The 21,559-nt window shown below is 38.7% G+C and overlaps 1 long non-coding RNA gene and 1 pseudogene across 2 annotated transcripts in view; one reads left to right on the forward strand and one right to left on the reverse strand.

Moving 5' to 3' along the window:
* Positions 1–581: 581 nt before the first annotated feature.
* On the reverse strand, positions 582–15,535 carry LOC147283213 (uncharacterized). The gene is made up of 6 exons (XR_015123022.1): positions 15,078–15,535; positions 9,871–9,896; positions 9,500–9,557; positions 4,473–4,598; positions 4,112–4,205; positions 582–719 (listed from the first exon to the last, which is right to left on the reverse strand). It is a non-coding gene; the product is annotated as an uncharacterized LOC147283213 (long non-coding RNA).
* A 5,358-nt stretch (positions 15,536–20,893) lies between these two features.
* The window catches only part of LOC147283214 (diacylglycerol kinase 1-like), a 9,686-nt pseudogene continuing 9,020 nt past the window's right edge, over positions 20,894–21,559 (forward strand). The window contains exon 1 of the transcript XR_015122931.1: positions 20,894–21,026. The product of XR_015122931.1 is annotated as a diacylglycerol kinase 1-like (transcript). The remainder of the gene's footprint in view (positions 21,027–21,559) is intronic.

Below are 21,559 nucleotides of genomic sequence, written 5' to 3' on the forward strand. Positions count from 1 at the left end.
GGATTAATTTATGACATCTAGTTCACGTCGTCTAAAGCCTATTTCCATGACACCAAAGACATGTCATCGTTTCCTTTAAGATGACGTCTGTTAGTTGTCATTGAATATTTATTTGATGACACATAATGGATGCCCTGAAAACTTTTGAATATTAAATGGCATTTGGTAAATGCCATCTAAAAATTTTAGATGACATGAGAAAAACGCCGTTAATATCTATTACTCTTTAATGACATCTGGTAAATGTCATCCAAAGATTTTTTTTATGACATTTCTTCTGTGCCATTAAAAATATTTGACGACAGATAGAGAATGCCATATAAACATCTTTTAAGACATTAAATAAACATCATCGATTAATATTTTAATTTTTTTTTAATATTAATACAATTGTTTTACATATATTTCTTTTCAATGTAAAATTAAACCAAGAAAAAAAAAACCATATATTCATTCATCATAAACAAAAAAACTAAGTTCAAAAGATATTCATGAAATTAAATAACCAAAGTATTTATACATAAAATGTCATTCAATCTAATAAATCTTAATACTTCTATTTAGTCCAAAGGAAAGTTAATACATGATGAGGTACTTAAAACAAAGTGATAGATAGCTAAGCCCAAAATGTGCAAAAAGTGATGAATCATGTGCTATTTGAAGAGCTTGATACTTGTTACTCAAAAATGTCATCACAATACTTTCATGCCTCTTTTTACCTGCAATAAAAAAGAGTACATATTAAGTTTCATAAGTTACATTAATGTTATATTTTACACATTCCGGCCAACTGCTATTCTAGAATATATCTTGATAAATAACAAAGTACAAAGATGCCTTGAGAGTGGATGCATATATCTCATAATGTTGGTTTCCTCCTTCCAAGAAATAACCAATAATTGTTTAAATCTTTGGGTAGTCTACGACTTATATGAAGAAAGTCTTCCTTGGGCCAACCTACCTTTCAAGCCCTCCATGCATGGATCATGATGCATCCCCCAGTCCCCACCTATCATTAACACTTTGTCTGTATCTCAACGCGTAGATCCAAAAGAAACCTGAGTCAATTCAGAAAATGTAGAAAAATCGAACGTGGACTCTGCTCGATCTGGTACAAAGACTACAATACGTGCTAATATAGTCCTATATATATATATATATATATGCAAGTTGCTCACAGTTACACATATGGTTATATATTAATCAAGGATTAACACCATTTTGCTCCCCAGACTATAACACTTGTATCAGTTTGCTCCCCAGACTTCTAATTTGAAAAATTAAAGACTCTGACTTTTTCAATTTTGCCAATTGAGGTTATTTCGTCAATTTACACATTTTTTATTCAAATCTTTGAAGGCAAAATGGTCCCTTCCATTTAGATCTTATCATTTTTTCCTCATGCATCATTTTTCCTCTTTTATTTCTCGCTAAATTCTGGTTGATCATCTCGACATTTTAAATGAAAAATGTATAAATTGACGGAATAACCTCAATTGGCAAAATTGAAAAAGTCTAGGTCCTTAATTTTCCAAATTAGAAGTGTGAGGAGCAAACTGATACATGTGTAATAGTTTGGGGAGCAAAATGGCATTAATCCCTATTAATCAAGCTAGGTTACTCTCATCCAAGGAATAAAATTTCAGATTTCGAGGAAATTTCGACAGAAATTTCGAAGATTTTTAAATTTCGACTGAAATTAGATGGAAATGACGGAAATTGTTATCAAAATACGAAAATTTTGAATAAAACTTTACCATATGTTTATTTAATATATTATCTACTATATTAATAAAAAAACATTGAAGAAATACTACAACAAATATGGGTATTTGCAACCTAACTTTATAACATTTATTTTGGAAATGCTGTAAAATGTTAACAATTACAACATTTTGTTAATAAAACGCTGCCTAACTCTGTTATGTGGGAGCAACCCCGTGTTTTCCTCATTTACAGCGGCTTCCACACGCTACATAACAAAACCTCAATCTTTATTTTTTTTGCCCAGCACAAAACCCTCGTTTAGTCTTTCACTGCCTCTTCCCTCTTCACTCTCGATCTCCATCTTTCTTCACCCTCTCCGTCTCTCCACTCTCTCGCGACCCACGGTGATCAAAGCCTGCTCACTCTCTCTCTCTCTCTCTCGATATCCGTCTGTCTCTGTCTCTGTCTCTGTTTCTCTCTTCACTCTTCACTCTCTCTGTAACTTTGTCTCTCATTTTTCTTCCTCAGTTCCTCTTCATCTTCTCCAGAATCTCCACCACCCGTTATCAATTATTGGTGTAGATTTTCAGCCCATAGTTTCATTTAAACCTATTTCATGCTCACCTAGGCCACCCCCAAAAACCCTGCTTTGCCCAAACCCCAAATAAATTAGGGATTTTAATACCCACTTCCAGATAAAAGGTAAGATCAAGTAAGATTTGGTGTTTCTAACCCTCATTTTTAAATACCCAACCTCAAATGGTCGATCCCTATTTTTGAAATTCTAACCTTTTTAGTTTAAACTAAATTATATAATAAGTTTCATGTGATATAAAATGAATATAATGCGCGCTGAAGACAAATACTCTATAATCTATACACTAAATTCTAATATTAAACCCTATATACCATAATACTCTTTATACTCTATAATCTATACACTAAACCCTATATATTTTATAATCTATACTCTATATTGTTTCGTATATGATATAGGATATTAGAGTTGTTTAGGCCTTTTAGGATATTTTTAATTATTATTTTTATATAAAAATATATTGAGTTTAAAAACAACTAAACGAAACTCCAAAACGGCCAAACGAAACCCCAAACATTTTTTTTCTTTCCAATTGCCCAAAGGCCCCAAACTCCAATCAATCCTAAATCTTTTTTTTTTTTCTCTTTTTTCTTTCCTTTTCTTTTTTTTTTCTTTCCTTTTCTTTTCATTTTTTTCTTTCCTTTTCTTTTATTTTCTTTTTTCTTTTCTTTTCATTTTTTTCTTCCCATTTCCCCGTAAGTCTCCAGCCCACTTCTCTTTTTTCTTTTTCTTTTTTTCTTATTTCTTTCTTTCCTTTCTTTTCTTCTTTCTTTCTTTCCTTCCTTCCTTTTCCCATTTCCCCGTAAGTCTCCAGCCCACTTCTCTTTTTTCTTTTTTTTCTTCTTTCTTTCTTTCCTTCCTTTTCCCTTTTCCCTTTTCCTTCCTTTTTCCCATAAGTATCCACTTCTGGCCATCTTCCCAGTTCCCTCTCAATCTCCATTATTTCAGTCACCTTCTCTTTCTCTCTCCCTCAGGTAGTAACTCATCCTTCCCTATATGATCTCTTCTCTCTCCTCCCTCTCCCTCCCCGATCTCCCACTCTTTTCTCTGCGCGCGATCTCCTCTCCCCGGGCCGATCTCTTCCTCCTCCCTTCTCTCCCCAGCGATGACAGGCGACGAGGCCGGCTCTCCTTTTCCTCTCATCTCTCCCTCTGGTCGTTGCCTCCCTGGCTCTAGTCGAAAAATTTTTGAAATTTCGACGAAATTTTTCGAAATATATTTAATATAGTGTTAAAATTTCCATACCCCTAAAAATCGAAATTTAACACCTTGCTCTCATCACATGGTTGCTATATATTTTGCTTTGATTCCACTTCTGCAACTAAGCATATCTCTCTATTTTTCAGATTTATTGAGCACTAATCTCAAATTAGTCGAACTAAGACCCAATTTTGAAATTTAGGTTTGAGGTCTAGTCCTCACCCTTAAGGACTGGACCTCCAGTAAGATTGGGGTTGGAAACTAGGCTTGAGGACCGAACCTCCAGTAAGGTTGGGGTTGGAAACTAGGCTTGAGGTCCGGACCTCTCCTTTGAGGACCAGACCTGCACTAAGGTTGGGGTTAGAAACTAGGCTTGAGGTCCGGATCTCTCCTTTGAGGACCGGACCTCCAGTGGCGATCTCAATTTTTAATGAGAACACAAATATCTACAGCTATCAAAGGCCTAAAACCTAGCAAAAGAGTGTGTGTTCACAAGCAACTCTATCAAATACTTTCAATGCTGGAAAAAAAGGGGCTTTAAAAAATTGAGTTTAAATATAAATAAGGGCTAATAGATTCCAGTAATAAAGGTTTTATAGAGTTTACCTTAATCTTTTTTCAGTCGAAGTTAATGTACTTGTGTGACCAAGCAACTATGCTTCCAGAAGCATCTTCAAGAACAAAAAATTCACGTGAACACCTGAACAATGGTACTTGAGAGACTAAAATTTCTTTAACCCAAAATTTGTAACAATCAGGCCCAACTAAAACATAATGCACAAGTGAGCTAGGATCTGTAGACATGACCACAATTACCAATTAACTAAAATGGCATAACACTTGTTGGGAACCCCATGGCACCTTTAATTATAGTGTCAAGTTCATGATGATCCATACACCTAACACCATGTAACACAGAACAGCCTACTTCAAAGTTAATGAGACATCCATATGCTGGTGTATTTACCTTGTACAAGTCAATTAGTACATTGTCTAAGGATTCATGTGCCTGCTTGGAGCAGCGACTCCTCTCTCTAGCATTTATTGCCTTTTAGAACAATACTATAGCTACTTCTGGATCCTTTTGAACTAACTGCATTTTCCAGAGAATAAACCAACAAAAATACGAATTTTAACAAAATAGAAAACTAGTCAAGGAAACACCAGATGTCTGACAGGGAATGACAAAATCATAACACATATTCCACAATCAAACAATTGAATAACTGCACTATCATTGACTGAGTGACTCCAATAAAACACACTAAGAACATAGTACATGCAAATTTTGATAATTAATGTCATCTACAACTGGTGAAAATCTCTAATAACAAATAAGATAAAGAATTCGGTATATTTTACCAAAACAAGAAATAAGAAGAAACACAAACTAGAAAGCCACATCACAAACTATTTGGATAGGGCTTTATACATCATTTGTGAATCTAAACTTATAGTTATGGCCCTAGCTTGTTTTTCAAACAAGTATCAATATAATTCCCTGCAAGGTCAGTTAGAGACAAGTATCAATTGACTATAATTCCCTGTGAGGCTAGTTAGAGTCCACAAAGCAGGCTTTCCCTCTGATTATATAGATTCTTCGAAAAAGGAGGGAACTAAGAGAACAACAAGCTAATTAAACCTCATTACATCAATATTAAGGCCCTGACCACATTATCAACAGAGAAGGTTTAGGTTTAGGGTTTCAATATAATTTCTGCTTAATTCATTAAGACCACAAAGTGTGGTTTATATACATGGGCCTATAGCTAAAATACAGGAATTAATAAAACACCTAATTACTTCTAATAATTACACAATAATCACATGGGCTGACTCACGCCAACACTTCCCCTCAAGTTGGTGCATATATATCGCACATGCCCAACTTGTCTAGTGAGTCCAAAAACACCCTATTTGCTACGGCCTTGGTCAACACATCTGCAAGCTGATCTTCTGACTTCACAAATGGGAAGTTAATAATCTTAGCTTCAAGTTTCTCTTTAATGAAGTGTCGATCAATCTCAATGTGTTTTGTTCTATCATGCTGGACAGGATTATGTGCTATATCAATAGCAGATTTGTTATCACAAAACAAGTTCATAGGTTTGGTAGGTGGACACCCTAAATCAGTCAACAAATGTCTCAACCACAAAAGTTCGACTACTCCAAGTGCCATACCTCTGTATTCAGCCTCTGCACTCGACCTAGATACAACTGATTGCTTCTTACTTCTCCAGGTCACCAAATTTCCTCCTACAAAGGTAAAGTAGCCTGAGGTAGACCTTCTATCATCTGCTGAACCACCCCAGTCTGCATCAGAAAAACCCTCAACATTCACATGACCATGCTTAGCAAACAACAATCCTTTACAGGTGCAGATTTTAAATACTGCAAAATTCGCTCCACAGCATCCATATGGGGTTTACACGGGGCATGCATAAACTGACTTACTACACTAACCGCATAAGCAATGTCAGGTCTAGTGAGACAAATATATCAATCTTCCAACAAGTCTCTGATATCGCCCCTTATCTGCAGGCAAAGCCCCCAAACACTCGAAAAGTCTATGGTTTTGTTCCATAGGAGTGACAGCTGGCTTACACCCAAGCATACCAGTTTCAGACAACAAATCTAAAACATATTTCCTTTGAGATAGGAAAATGCCATGTTTAGACCGAGCAACTTCTATCCCAAGAAAGAACTTCAAGTCTCCCAGCTTTTTCATTTCAAACTCTCTAGACAAATACCTCTGCAAATTAGAGATTTCCTCATAATCATCTCCAGTCAGAACCATATCATCAACGTAAATGATAAGAGCAGTAATCTTCTTCCCCCTTTTCTTTAGGAACAAAGTATGATCAAAATTACTCTGCCGATAACCATAGTTCTTCATTGCATGGGTGAATCTCCCAAACCAGGCTCTCGGAGATTGTTTAAGACCATATAAAGACTTTCTCAGTCTACATACTAATCTTGTATTATCAAACTCTGGTATACCTGGAGGGGGATCCATGTATACTTCTTCAGTCAAATCACCATGAAGAAAGGCATTCTTTACATCAAACTGAAGGAGTGGCCAATCTTTGTTAGCAGCCAAAGACAACAGAACCCGTACTGTGTTTAACTTGGCCACTGGAGCAAACGTCTCCAAGTAGTCTATGCCATAGGACTGTGTATTACCCTTTGCTACCAACCTTGCCTTATACCTTTCAACTGATCCATCAGCTTTGTGTTTGACTGCAAACACCCATCTGCATCCAACTGTCTTCTTCCCCTTAGGTAAAGAAACCAACTCCCAGGTTGAATTCTTCTGTAATGCCGCCATTTCTTCAGCCATAGCTTTGGTCCATCTAGAATCTGTAAGAGCATCCTGCAATCTACTAGGAATAGAAACAGAAGATAATTGCAGAACATATGATTCATATGACTTTGAAAGCCTCACAGACGACACATGATTATTAATTGAGTACCTAACTTTGGCATTTGGATCTGGCTCATATTTAGCTGGTGGTTGTCCTCGGTTAGACCGAGGAGGAAGTGTAAATTTTGAAGCATTAGAAACAAGATCTGAACCAGAATGTGAATCAAGAGTATTGTTTGTTACCTCAATGGACGAAGAAGATTGATTCAATGGAGTAGGAGAGATGGCGGTACTATCATGGAGTGGTGATTCCTCAGGCTCAGAATTCGTGGGTTCAGTATTATCCTCAGTAATGTCCCTAGTCTCAGTCTCATCCGCAGTCCCAGTCTTATCGGGTTCAGTATCATCCTCAGTAATGGCCCTAGTCTCAGTCTCAGACACTGGGTGATCAGTAGTCTGTGCTGACCTTTCCTCACTTCCACTACCATAACCCAAGTGATCAAAGAACAACATATCATCTCGATTCTGCACTTCACTAGAAACCTCCCCCTGAAGGGTAGAATGCGGACGTGGAGAATAAAATAGTTGATGTTCATGAAAAGTGACATCCATAGAAACATAGAAGCGCTGAGTAGAAGGATGGTAACACCGATACCTTTTCTGAGCCGGACCATAACCAACAAATACACACTCCAATGCCCGAGATGCGAGCTTAGATCGCTGATGAGAATGTAAATGCACAAACGCAACACACCCAAAAACCTGGGGTTCCAAATGAAGGATACCTGGTAAAGTGACAAAATCTGAGAGAACATCCAAAGGTCGCCGAAAGTCAAGGACACTAGATGGAGTCCGATTAATCAGATAGACGGCAGAACTCAAGGTCGCAATGGAGTTGATATGCCTTGGAAGCATCTTGGCTCACTGTATAAGTTTGTTTGGCTGCATCCCAGATGTCCTTCGCTGTCGGTAATCGAATAAAGAGAGATCGGACTTCTTTAGTCATAGCATCAAGAAGCCAAGACTTGACCATGCAATTCTCATCCTCCCATGTTTCAAACTCATCAGAATTCACATCTTCTGGAGCTGCCCTTGCTCCGGTGATAAAACCCCACCGTTTACGACCTCTAATTTTATTCTGCACGATGAGAGCCCAATCAATATAATTCGAGCCATCAAGTTTCTCGGGTGAGATTAGTGATGACACATCCTGGGAACTTAACGGAGGGAGAGCAGGCATCGGTGGTTTTGGGTTAACCACATCTTTGTTCGTGTTCCTGTTCGAACCTCCAGGACTAGAGGGAGGTGTCTGAGACATGACGATTGACAAAACAGAGAGAACACAACACTCAGACTAGCACGCAGCCAATCAATCACGAAGAGGGATGGGTCGGCTTCACTGCTACAGTAAGATGCAAATGTAGAATTGGTGCAACAGTGATCGGTGTACCAGCAAACCACTGCAAACGGTGTTACGGCATGCGCACGAAGGTGGAAGACAGTGCACTCAGGCAGGCTGACGATGTGCGGACGAGCAGCGGTCGCTGGGATGGATTGGCGTCGCTGGCGGCCGAGCAGCGGTCGTCGGCGCACAAGGAAGGTGGGGACGGAGGCACCCACAGGAGAAGCGGTCGACGGCGCACGGAGAAGGCAGACACGGTCAGATCAGACGGTGCCGTTGTCGATCCCACAGGCTGGCAGAGACGGCGCACAGGTTGGCAGAGATGGCGTCGGCGTCACTGGCGCACAGACAGTCGACGTGAAACGGAGGCGCGCAGCAGAGGTGGAGGCGAGCGCAGTCGCCGGCGTACGAGGGAGACAGCGGCGAAGTCGGCGTCGCTGGTGGTGGACGCGAGCGACGGGGGCAAGTGGACGGCGTACGGGGGTATGCCGCTGGTCGACGGTGGCCGGTGTCCGGCGTCGCTGCTGGTGGGTGGCTGGTGTTTCAGCAAGTGAAGGTGAAGCAGTGGAAAAACAAATTCGAAGGTGAAGATGAACAGTAAGAGTTCTGACCAATAGAATTTTTCTGGAAAAAAAAATTCTTCAAAAACCAGTAGGATAGGAAAAAACCATGCTCTGATACCATGAACAGAGAAGGTTTAGGTTTAGGGTTTCAATATAATTTCTGCTTAATTCATTAAGACCACAAAGTGTGGTTTATATACATGGGCCTATAGCTAAAATACAGGAATTAATAAAACACCTAATTACTTCTAATAATTACACAATAATCACATGGGCTGACTCACGCCAACACATTATAGTTCTAAGAGAAATATCTGGCCATTTTTATTCTTGCAATCAATAGCAGTAGCATGTCAGAAGTAGGTTTATGAATTTTGAGAAAAAAAAAAATTGGGAATCTCTGTCTTTTTACCAGGTAGCAAGTTTCAGATATAAATATCAGTGAGGATTGGAATCAGATTCTATACTCATAGTGAGGATTTAGAGAGTATGCAAGATCACAAGGGATAGTTTTGACATTCTCCCATGACTTTCTTTGGATCCATATTCAAATAGAATGAACATAAAAGATAGAAATTAAATTCAACTCACAAATCAAAACTTATATAGTTAGCCAATTTAAATAAAAGATGCAGAACCAAATGAAAACATAGAGAAATTTATACCTGAAATTGACAACTCAATTTTGAACTTCCATTGCGATTGGGATGCAAATATGAAGAACTAAATGAAATAGAGGGAGACCAACGTATTATGCCTCAGAAATTAGAAAATGACAACTCCCATAAAGAGAAAAAAGGCAGCACACACACAAGAATAGATTCAGTAACTATGAAAGCAGCACTAGCAAATGAAATTAAGTAAAATAAGAACCAAATCAGCATGCATCCTAAAAATTAAACGAATTTCTCACCTGGTTTGCAAATGCTTTGCCCAAATAGAAATTAAAAAACTAAAATTTGCACAAATCACTGCCCAAAAGTGATACCCAAAAATGACAATAGAAATTAAAAAACTCAATATAGTATTTCCTTACCTCAAGCAAGCTACACAAGCAATAATCTGCAAAAAATAAAAACTAAAATTAATGCAAAAATTTAAAATTAGCACAAAAAAAACAGTAAGTATATATAAACTGAGCAAAATAAAAGCACCAAAAATGGTGGTGGCACCGATGACTAGGGGATGGGTTGCCCGGTGTGTGGAGAAAAGAGAAAATCAAAATCTTTTATATCATAATTAGAAATCAAATGAGAGAAAGTAAATAAAGAAACCCAAATTGAAAGAATGTGGAATTCTGTGTTTTGTATATATCAATTCTACTGTCATGTACAAGCTTTATACAGATTGCAAGTTCTATTCTAAGTAAATGGAAAATCTATTCTAAGTAAGTCAATCACAATAACTGTGATTGACTCAATCTTAGCTGATTACTACAAATCTGCAAGTTACAATAGTTGACCGATTTCTTTCCTTTAACATTCCCCCTCAAGTTGGAGTGTGAATGTCTATTACACCCAACTTGCCAAGATGGGATTGGAACAAGGGCGTAGGCAGCGGCTTAGTGAAAATATCAGCAACTTGAAGTTTTGTCTGCACATGAGCTGTCTGGATTTCTCCATTTTGAATTCTCTCACGAACAGTATGGCAATCCAATTCGATGTGCTTGGTCCGTTCATGATAAACCGGGTTGGCTGCAATATAGAGTGCTGCCTTGTTGTCACAAAGTAAGGTGGCTGGTTGATTGTGTTCCACTTGTAGGTCTCGTAAGAGGTATCGCAACCAAGTAAGTTCACAAGTGTTGCTGCCATGGAGCGGTACTCAGCTTCTGCAGACGACCTTGAGACAGTAACCTGCTTCTTGCTTTTCCATGAGATGAGTGACCTGCCAAGAAAAATACAGTATCCAGTAACTGAGCGCCTTGTAAAAGGACATCGTGCCCAGTCCGCATCACAATATGCGGTCAAGTGCAGTGGCCCATTCGAGGAGAATAATAACCCTTGGCCAGGGGCTCCTTTGAGGTAGTGAAGAAGCCGACGTGCTGTGTCCAAATGGTGCTTCCGGGGCTCATGCATAAACTGACTGAGTGTGTTTACTGCATATGTGATTTCTGGTCTCGTTATTGTCAGATAGATCAATCTTCCAATAAGTCTTCGATAAAAAGTAGGGTCTTTAAGAGGGTCACTTCCTGTAGGCATGAGGGCAACATTGGCGTCCATAGGAATTTTTTCAGGCTTAGCACCAAGTAAGCCCGCATCTTCCAAGATATCTAGAGTATACTTCCGTTGACAAAAAGAAATGCCTGACTTAGACCGTGCAATTTCTACCCCAAGGAAGTACTTTAAAGATCCAAGGTCTTTGATTTTGAAACAAGTGCCGAGAAAAAGTTTAAGGTCTCGAATGGCATCATCATCATTTCCAGTGATTATCATATCATCAACATATAACAATATGACAGTGAAAGATTTACCACGTGTTTGTGTAAACATAGAATAATCTGCTTTGGATTGAAAGAAACCAATATTCTGTATGGCAGATGAAAACTTACGGAACCAGCTTCGAGACGCCTGTTTGAGACCATATAAGGATTTGTGAAGACGACACACAGTGTGCTCCCCCTGTCGTCGATACCCAGGCGGTGGAAGCATGTAGACCTCTTCATGAAGGTCGCCATGGAGAAAGGCATTGTGCACGTCCATCTGATGAAGGGGCCAATTGCGGACAGATGCAATAGTGAGAAGACAGCGAACAGTGATAAGCTTAGCAACAGGAGCAAAAGTTTCAGTATAATCGATGCCTTCACGTTGGGTGAATCCTTTGGCGACCAAGCGAGCTTTGTATCGCTCAAGGGAACCATCAGAACGGTATTTAATTTTGAAAACCCATTTGCATCCAATCGGACGATGGCCAACGGGCAAGGGAACTAAGGACCAAGTGTTGTTCGCCTCCAGAGCTGTAATTTCAGAATTCATGGCCTCGACCCAATGGGATTATGCCGTGCCTCCTCATAAGTGGTGGGTTCAACTAATTGAGAGATATTGTTGACAAAAAAACGATGAGGCTCAGAAAAATTGGAGTGAGAGACATACCGAGTGATGGGGTAGCGAGTGCCAGACGTGATTGGGGAAGGAGCGCCAGGAGCAAGCAGGGCAGCATGGTGAGCTTGGTAATCTTTGAAGTGGGAAGGGGGATTGGTAGGGCGTGTGGATTTGCGAATAGGTGGGGGTGGGACGTCTATGGAAGGTGATGAGGGAAGAGGAGAAAGAGGTGTTGTGATGGAGGGAGACAACGGCGCCGAGGCGTCCAGTGATGATGGAGAGGCGACGGCGACGGCCACAGGAGAAGAATGGGGAGAGGGAGTGGGCGAATCAGAGATGGGGAGGTCTGGGGTTATCTGGGTTTGAGGAGCACGGGCTGGATGGGGTGTGTGGGCTAGATGTGGAGTGTGGGCTGGATGGGGAGTGTGGGCTGGATGGGGTTCTGGTAGAGATAATGGGTCATGTGATGGAGTAGGTAGGACAATAGTGTCATCTTGATTTTCTGATGGGGATGTAGAAAATGGAAATATAGTTTCGTGAAAAACCACATCTCGAGATGAAAAAAATGTTTGTGTACCAAGATCATAAAGACGATAGCCCTTTTGACCAAGGGGATAACCAAAGAAGACACATCGACGAGCCCGTGCATCAAATTTGTGTTTGGGAAGAAGATTGGTAGCATAACACAAACAACCAAAAACTCGTAAATTAGAATAATCAGGAGATTTGGTGTGCAAGAGTTCATATGGTGATTTGTGTTTGAGTAAGGGTGTGGGGAGGCGATTTATGAGATAGCATGCAGTTTGTAAACTTTCCCCCCAAAAACGTAAGGGAATGTTGGCTTGGAAACGGAGTGCTCAGCCCACATTTAAAAGATGGCGATGTTTTCTCTCAACTATGCCATTTTGTTGGGGTGTATATGGACATGAGTGTTGGAAAAGGGTACCTTTGTCTCTAAAAAAAGATTGGAGAGACAGAAATTCACTCCCATTATCGGCACGCAAGGTTTTGACAGGAAGATTAATTGAGTTTGGACCCAAGAGAAAAATGATTTGATCACCGGCCCCTTGTGTTTCTGATTTAAATTTTAAGAGATGGATCCATGTAAATCGGGTAAAATCATCCACAATAGTTAGAAAATATCGTGCACCAGTGTGAGTATGAATTTTGTGTGGCCCCCAAATGTCACAATGAATTAAAGCAAAAGGTGCATTGGATGACAGTGAAGTAGATGGAGAAAAAGATAACCGAGTTTGCTTTGCTAAAGGACAAATATCACAAACATGTTTTGGATCACAAACAATTTCTGGAATTTTATTGGAAAGGAATCGAGTAGGGGCGTTGGATGGGTGCCCCAGACGTTGGTGCCAAAGGTGGGAGGTGTGATGAACATGATGAGCTAAATGTGGATTTTGAGTAGCTTTGAGGTAGTAGAGCCCGTTAAAATGCTTGCCCAGGCCAATCGTCCTCCCCGTGTTCACGTCCTGCACAATGCAAAACTTATCAAAGAAAATCACAATACACTTCAAGCCTCGTGTCAATTTGCTCACAGATAATAAGTTCACATTGAATTGTGGGACATGGAGAACACCATCGAGAGTTAAGGCTTCAGATAATTTAATGGATCCAATATTTTTGATTTCTGCTTTTCCTCCATTGGGTAAACCAACAAAATCATGTTGAGTATTGATTATGTTGTGTGTAGGTGCAAAACATGAAATATGATCTAAGGCTCCACTGTCCATTATCCAATATATATTTGAATGTGGGTCATGCTGTGAAAGATTGCAGGTGGATGTAACAATACCTGTTGCATTTGCAAGTGGAAAATTACCGGGTCGGTTGTGCAAAAGAGCGATCAACTGATTGTATTCTTCGGTAGTGAAAGTTGGGCTTTCGTTGGATTTGCTGTCATGCGCTGGATTTGAAACCTTTTCAGCAATGTAGGCAGGCCTTTTGTTTTTGGGCTTGACATTCTTGCCATGCAATTTGTGGCCCACAGGAAAACCATGGAGAAAATAACAACTTTCAACTGTGTGAGTGTCTCCATCGCAATAAGAACACTTCAGAGATCTCCTTGAGTAGGAGCCTTGCTTGCCATCCCCAGCACTAGGGGGTTTCGCCGCCGCCAAGTTGCTGGAGCTTGTGCCGCCCTTGGTGGTCGTATAGCGACCGGTTTGCATAGCATGGGATCCGATTTGACGGTTCGCCTTGTCCATCTGCCGCTCGTGTTGGAGAATCAAGCCATGAACTCGGCGGGTGTCGGGGATCGGCGACATCATCAGAATCGATCCACGCACAGTTGAATAAGGTTCGTTAAGACCCATTAAAAATTGCATAACTCGCTCCTTCTCTTCTCTTGAGGCACGTGTTTGGGAACCCTCGCAAGTGCAGATGATGGGTTCATGATAGGAATCTAATTCATCCCATAGGGCCTTGAGTTTGGTGTAATATTCCAAAATCGTAAGATGCCCTTGTCGATGTTCGGCGATTTCTTGGCGGATTTGGTAAATCCTGGAGTCGTTGCTCTGTGAGAACCGGTCCTTAAGATCATTCCACAGCATGGATGCGCTGGTACAGTAAAGCACACTGCTTGCGATATCGGGATGTAGTGATTGCAGAATCCACGATAACACCATGTCGTTGCATCTCTGCCAAATAGCAGATTTGGCATCGGTGCTTGCTGGGGATTTGATGGTTCCGTCAATGAATCCTAGTTTGTTTTTAGCACTCAAGGCGATTCGCATCGAACGGCTCCATTGGCCATAATTATGGCCTTCGAGAGGCTTGGAAACAAGAACAAGGCCAGGTGAGTCTGAATGGTGTAGAATGAGTGGGTCAGATATGTTGTTTTCAGATCCAGATGATTTCTGGTCACCCATGTTGGTGGTCTGTGTTGATTGGTTGTTTGTAGTGGCGGAAGACGTTTGGGCAGAGTCACCAATATTGGTGTGCTCTGATACCATGAAAGAATGTGGAATTCTGTGTTTTGTATATATCAATTCTACTGTCATGTACAAGCTTTATACAGATTGCAAGTTCTATTCTAAGTAAATGGAAAATCTATTCTAAGTAAGTCAATCACAATAACTGTGATTGACTCAATCTTAGCTAATTACTATTTACTACAAATCTGCAAGTTACAATAGTTGACCAATTTCTTTCCTTTAACACAAATAATATTAAAAAAAAAAAAAACACAAACCGACTACATCTGAGCTTGGTGAACGACGGAGGCAGATCTTAGTAAATCCGACAGATTGAAAAGAGAGGAAGATAAGTTTGGCGACGGCAGAGTATCTGAGAATCAGTGAGAGAAAGAAAAAAATAGGACAAGATGAGAAGAGAAGAGTGAAATCCGAGGCAAACAATGGTGAAAGGAGAGAGGCAAAGTGGGTACTGGGTTGTTTGGGCAAAGAGAAAATTGAGTAAAGGAGAAAGAAAATGAGAGAGAAAAGTGGCTGTGGGGTTTGGGCTAGCTAGAAAGTCGAATGGGTTTTTTTTGCCATAAAGTACTGGAGGCGCGAAATGAAAAATCCAGTAGAGGAGTCAGCGGCAAAAAATTTGGTGCTGAAAATTTTGGATAGACAACTATGAGTTATGACAAAGGGGAAATGCCCTAGAATATGAAATCTATGACAAAGGAGATGATGCCATCCTTTCGTTTTCTATGACATCAAAAGGATGTCGTAGATGTATTAAGCTTTTAATGGCATATCAAAAACGCCCTTTAAATGTAATATTTATGATGGCATTTATGTACATGTTTTTGAAATCTTTTTTAATGACATTCATATCTATATGCCATTATAAATATGTCATATGGCACATTCAATGACGCGGATTTAAAACTTGTCATCTTTTATAGTATTTAATGACATCAAATTTCCAAATGTCATGGAATCTGTGTCATTAAAACTAACTTTTGTTGTAGTGTTTTATTCAAAATTTCTGTATTTTGATAGCAATTTCCGTCGAAATTTCCATTGAAAATTTTTTTGAAACCGAAATTAAACTCCTTGGGTATAATAATAATAAAAAGCATTAATTTTCTTTTGTTAGTACCATTCTTTGGTACATCCAAGCTAGCCATAAAAATACAAACTTTGACAAATACACTTCGATCAGTGATAATTATATGATCGATCTAAATTCTGTTTAGAAATTTTGTTTTTCGTTAAATGGCAGGCTAGCTAGGTAAATGATCTAAATTCTGTATATATAATAATTAACTTATGAATTCCACCTGTTATTTATTTTTCTTTTCTTTTCTTCAAAAAAAAAAAAAACTTGTGGGTGCAGGAGTTTAATTTGACCACAAATATAGCAAGGAAATGCGTGTATTTGAGCACAACACAAACGGTTGGGTGAATAATTTAGGCCCTGTTTGGTACTCCATTCAAAACCAGTTTTTTGTTTTTAAAATCCCAAAATTGTTTTTAAGTTTCGAAAATACGTTTGGTAGCCAATTTTGAAAAAGAAATATTTAAAAATAATTCAAAAACAAGGCATTTTATGAAAACGACTAAACATCGTTTTTTTCTTTTTCTTTTTTTCTGGCCTCGACGGCTCGACCCGTTCTCTCTCCCCTCGATCTACCCTCTCTAGCCTCAACCTATTCGCTCTCTACTCTGAGTCCCCTCGACCTAAACATCGTTGTTTGGTTACTGAGAAATCAAAATGTCACACATCATTTTGATTCTTTGCTCATTCTTTCTGATCCTCGACGATCCATTGGTTATCTCTCTACAATCGGGTGGTTTGAATACAGTCGGGTGTTTGATCTGTAGCTCTTTCTTTATGCTTGCAGACTCTTCCAATTCCAATATCAAGGTAAATATATTTTCACCTAGAGATTGGGTTTTCTTTTGTTTATTGATTTTGGTTTTAATTTTCTGATTTAGATTTTTTGAGACAATGAAATAGTGGGTTTTTCTGTGCTTTTTTATTTTATTTTTAATAGTGGTCTAAGTTGATAGTTGGACTGATGCAATGTTTTCTTGGCTGAAGCAATAGATTCTATTAATTGGGTCATTTCCTAAAACTTCTTTAGCTATGCGACTTTAGTTCTTGGATATTTATGATAGAACATAGTAGTTGGTAATGGTCTGATCATATGGGCACAACTGGGCATGCCTTATAGGAAATAAAAAATTGCAGAGATTCCCTAAGCATAGGACCTTTCTGAACAGCTCCTCCATAGCTACCAAATTTATGGCAAGTGATGGACTTGGTTTGTCTTGTCAACAGTCCACCTAGCAAGCTATATGGTGGTTGTTACCAAAATCCCAGCTTCTTGCTTTAAAGCTATCAGATTCTAATAGCCCTGCTTTTCTTGTATAGAACTGAAACACCATAGCATTTAGCAATGCAGAGAAACAAAACTGTTTAATTGAGCTTAACCAAGATACTCAAGTTTAATTTACAAGGTAAGTAAGATATAAAGTGAATTGGGATGAGATATGTGAACCCCAAGCTTGTAATGATATGGCAAGAACTAGTGGGTTATAACTTGTACTGTTTTGGTACAAAGAAATGCGATTGAAAAGATGAAGCAGATAAAGCTTTTTCTGCTTTACTTGTACTTGTAAAAGCAATGTGAGAGGGAGTGAGACCAAACTGGGCCTAAAATTTCCATCTTTTCTGTGATTTCATAAAGTTACCAACTAAGGTTTCATTTAATTGCGCACATTATTACCTAGATAAGGAGGTTTCATACTTCCTGTTATTTCTTCTCTGTCAGCATTAATATTTGCCATTTTGAAACTTTTATTGCTCCTACCAGTGATTGTTATTCCTTTTCTCATTTTATCTATTTTTTTTTTCAGTTTCTGTACATTTTAAGTTGCTTCATTATGTATAAGTTCTATGTTGGAGAAAAGTTTATTGGTTTTGATGAGTACATTGCCATTTTTGAGGTTCAACATATTAGATTATGGTATCTTGTAGTTTCATAATGTTATATTCATGATAGTATTACTTCAACTTGGATTGATTTGGCATGATACTATTATTTCTTTGTAGGATTGCTCATGTATATATAAGTCTGTTTTGTATGTTTTATGACTAAGTTGGGTTCTTCTACTTAGTTTGGGTTCTGTTAATCTCTGTGCAGGTGTATATGAGTCCCATTGTGTCTCAGTTACAGATGCGGAGGCCATAGCTCCTGATGTCTCATCCAATGTAAACCCTCAGCCGTTTCTTCCTTTATTAACCCCTTTACCATTGACACCATTCACAAATAACACCATCCTGACATTATCAGGTATGAGGTACATGCCTACCAACTTGACAAAATTGGGCTCCATTGAAGATTGCTATATCTATCATTACTATACGGCTTGCACGTTCCTGATTGGGAGTACTAAATTCCAACCAATTCCTCCTCTGCTCCAAAAACATTTTCAGTAAGTTTTGATCATTTCTTAATTTTATCCTTAACTTCTCCATAAAATGTTGTGACTGTCTTTTTCGATTTTATCTCCATTTGGAAGGTGAAATTTGGAGTAAGGCCGGGGTGACACAGGACCAGCTTGTAATGTTGTTGAGATGATTGATAGTAAAATATTGGGTCTTCAGCATTTGTATAGAAGACCAATATATACACGAATAGAGCAATCCAATATCAACTCCCCAGATTATGGCCCATTACCTGCTGATGCTCCTACTTGGTGCCAAGCCCCTTTTGACCCTGAAGGATTTTTAAGGTATATCTTTGCAGTTTCTTCTTTAATTGTTGAATCCCATTACTTCATTTTCTTGAAAATATGTCTCAATTTTGTCGATGATGGCTATTGTTACCTGCTTGGTTGGTTTGCACTATGGCCACATCACTAGTCCGAATTGGAGGAGGATGTTTATGAAGATGCCGGTTGCAAGAAAAAAAGTGTGGCTTAATAGCCTATAATCTCTTTTTATGGAGAAAATGTTGTTTGTTTATAGCTTTAGTGTTCTAGCTTTGGACTTTTGGGTTTGTAAATGAGATTTTGGATTGTTAGGGTTTTAACTTGGTAGTCCAGCTTTATCTTATAATGCAAATTCCTTTGAATTGTAAAGCCAAATTGTTCTTGTTGACCATGTTCTTGGGTTGTAAAGCCAAATTGTTTTTTTTTTTAATAATGTTAAGGATGTAGTTGTTGTTATATTGCTCTATGTTTAGAATTGCAGAACTTAGGCAGTCGTCTTTTACTTGTTTCATTGTGACATGGTTCTTGAAGTGGAAGATGATCTCATTATTTAAGTTGTACATTATGTTTCATACATTGTACACAGCATATATGCATTTGGAAACTATTGATGCAACCTGGGAACCAAACCAACCCATGGACATTTCAATCAATACCCACATAGAGGAGAGAGAAGAGGGTGTATCTTTTGATCGTATAAGGAGGTCTTGAGTCTCATGTCTCGAGTCTTCGGTCTCAGATCTTGGGCCCTGGTTCTCAAATCCTGGGCCCCAGTTCTCAGATCCTGCACCTCGGTTCTTGGATATCAGGCCTCGGTTTTGGATCTCGGATCTCGAGAGTTGAGTATTGAGTCTTGAGTTCAAACTCTAAGTTTAAATCCTAATACAACTAACTTATTGAAAAAAAATATATATTTAAAAAAAAAAATCAACCAAACAAGTTTTCTAAAATCTTAAAATTTGAAAATAGTTTTTAAGTTGCATACCAAACAAGTTTTTAAATTTTAAAAACTAGGTTTAAAATTTCACATTTTAAAAATGGATCCATGTTTTTGAATTTTTTTTTTTTGAATTGGATACCAATTCAAAACCAGTTTTTTGTTTTTAAAATCAAATTTTAAAATTTAAAAACTTGTTTGGTATGAAATTTGAACACAATTTTTAAATTAAAAAAATGTTGACAGCTAAAAAAGAAAGAAGTGTAAAAAAAAAAAAAACGATGTTTTATCGCTTTTAGAAAAAGACATGTTTTTGAATTCCTTTTCTAAAAACTGTTTTTGAAAATGGTCTACCAAACACGTTTTTTTTAAGGGTGGGCATTAAGACCGAAAATACCGAAACCATACTGTTCCGTGTCATTCCGTATCGTTTGGTCTCATACCGTTTTAGTTTTTCTAATCTCGTACCGATCTCGTACCATACCGATCTCAAACGAGATGGGATCGGTCCTGAATGTTCAATACCGGGATGGTCCCATCCCGTACCGATTAATTAAAATTTAATTAAAAATTTATTTATTTAATTTAATGGACCCAAATATCACTAAGTCCAATTTATTTTTTAACTTGGATTTAGAATATGAACCTTGTCTTGAAGAATTTGAATTTTATGAAAGTGTAGGTAATGTTTTGTTTAGAGCAAATTACAATTTAGTACCTCAACTTTACATGTTGTTTCAACTTAGTACCCCAACTTTGAAAACTTGCAAAAAAGTACCTCAACTTTCATTTTGTGTCAATTTAGTACTCCAACTTTGAAAACTTACAAAAAAGTACCCTAACTTTCATTTTGTGTCAAAATAGTACCTCCGTTAATTTTTCTATCAAAGTGACAGGGGTATTTTCGTCTTTTCCTTAAATTTTAAAAATATATATTTTTGAATAAAAAAATTTCTTAAAATAAAAAAAATTTCATAAAAAAAAAAAAAAATTCCCTTCCCCCCGCCCAGCCCAGCCCCGACCCACCTCCCTCCCTAGGGGTGGGTTCGGTACGGTTACCGTACCGAAACACCCATACCGAATTCCGACCGATATGGGTCGGTAACCGATAATTTCGGTATCGGTCGGAGAGTGGCGGTATCGGTCGGAGAGCGGCGGTGCCGACTACAAATCCCAACAGCCTTTCCTCCCTCCCACACTCTGTACCAGCCAAGCCTACTCCTCCAAGATGAGGGATTGATAAGAGATTGACCAACCCATCCCCCTTACACCCCCAGCCCCAAACCCTAACCAACAACATCAATTAGAAAAAACGACGACGAAGACGAAGGCCCAAGATTCGAAGTCAGCGATCTGGACTGAGCCATTAGAGTCGATCAAGATGTTGTTTTGATGGCGATGACGCTGGGAGCCTCGGTCGAGGTCGACGATGGTGAAGTGGACGAGAACGCAGATGGCCTTGTAGACGATGGAGACGCTGCAACTGATTTCGTCATGGATGTGGAAGGCTTTTGGGTCCAGAGGGAATTGGGTCCGATTTCGTCTTGATGGAATTTCTGGGGGGAAAGGTATTTTGGGGAGAGGGAAATAGATGATAGTGGTGGTGGTGGTGGTGATGGTTGGAGTCTTGGAGATGATGAATTGATTGTGGTGGTGAGGGCTGTGGTCGCACACAGAAAGAAAAAGAAGGCGAAAAGAAGAGAAGAGAAGAGAAAAATGAAGAAGAAAAGAGTCACGGGTGGGAGGAGAGAGAAGAAGAAAAAGAAAAGAAAGAAAGAAGAAAAGGGGGGGGGGGGGCACGTGGGTTAGGGGGAAAAGAAAAGAAAAAATAATAAAAATAAAGTTTTATTTTGTAAAGAATAAATAAGGTATTTTGGGGTTTCGTTTAGGGTTTGGATTTTGGGGTTTAAGGTTTAGGGTTTAGGGTATTTTGGGGTTTCAAATTTCAATTGGGGTTTGGAGTTTTTTATTTTTATTACATATGTTTTTTATAATTTATAGTATATATTCAATAACTTAATAGTTTACATGTTTTTTAATTTATATCATCTTCTAAATCTTAGG

This window comes from Dryas octopetala, chromosome 6 (genome assembly GCF_963921425.1).
Source record: "Dryas octopetala chromosome 6, drDryOcto1.1, whole genome shotgun sequence".
Taxonomy (NCBI): Eukaryota; Viridiplantae; Streptophyta; class Magnoliopsida; order Rosales; family Rosaceae; genus Dryas; species Dryas octopetala.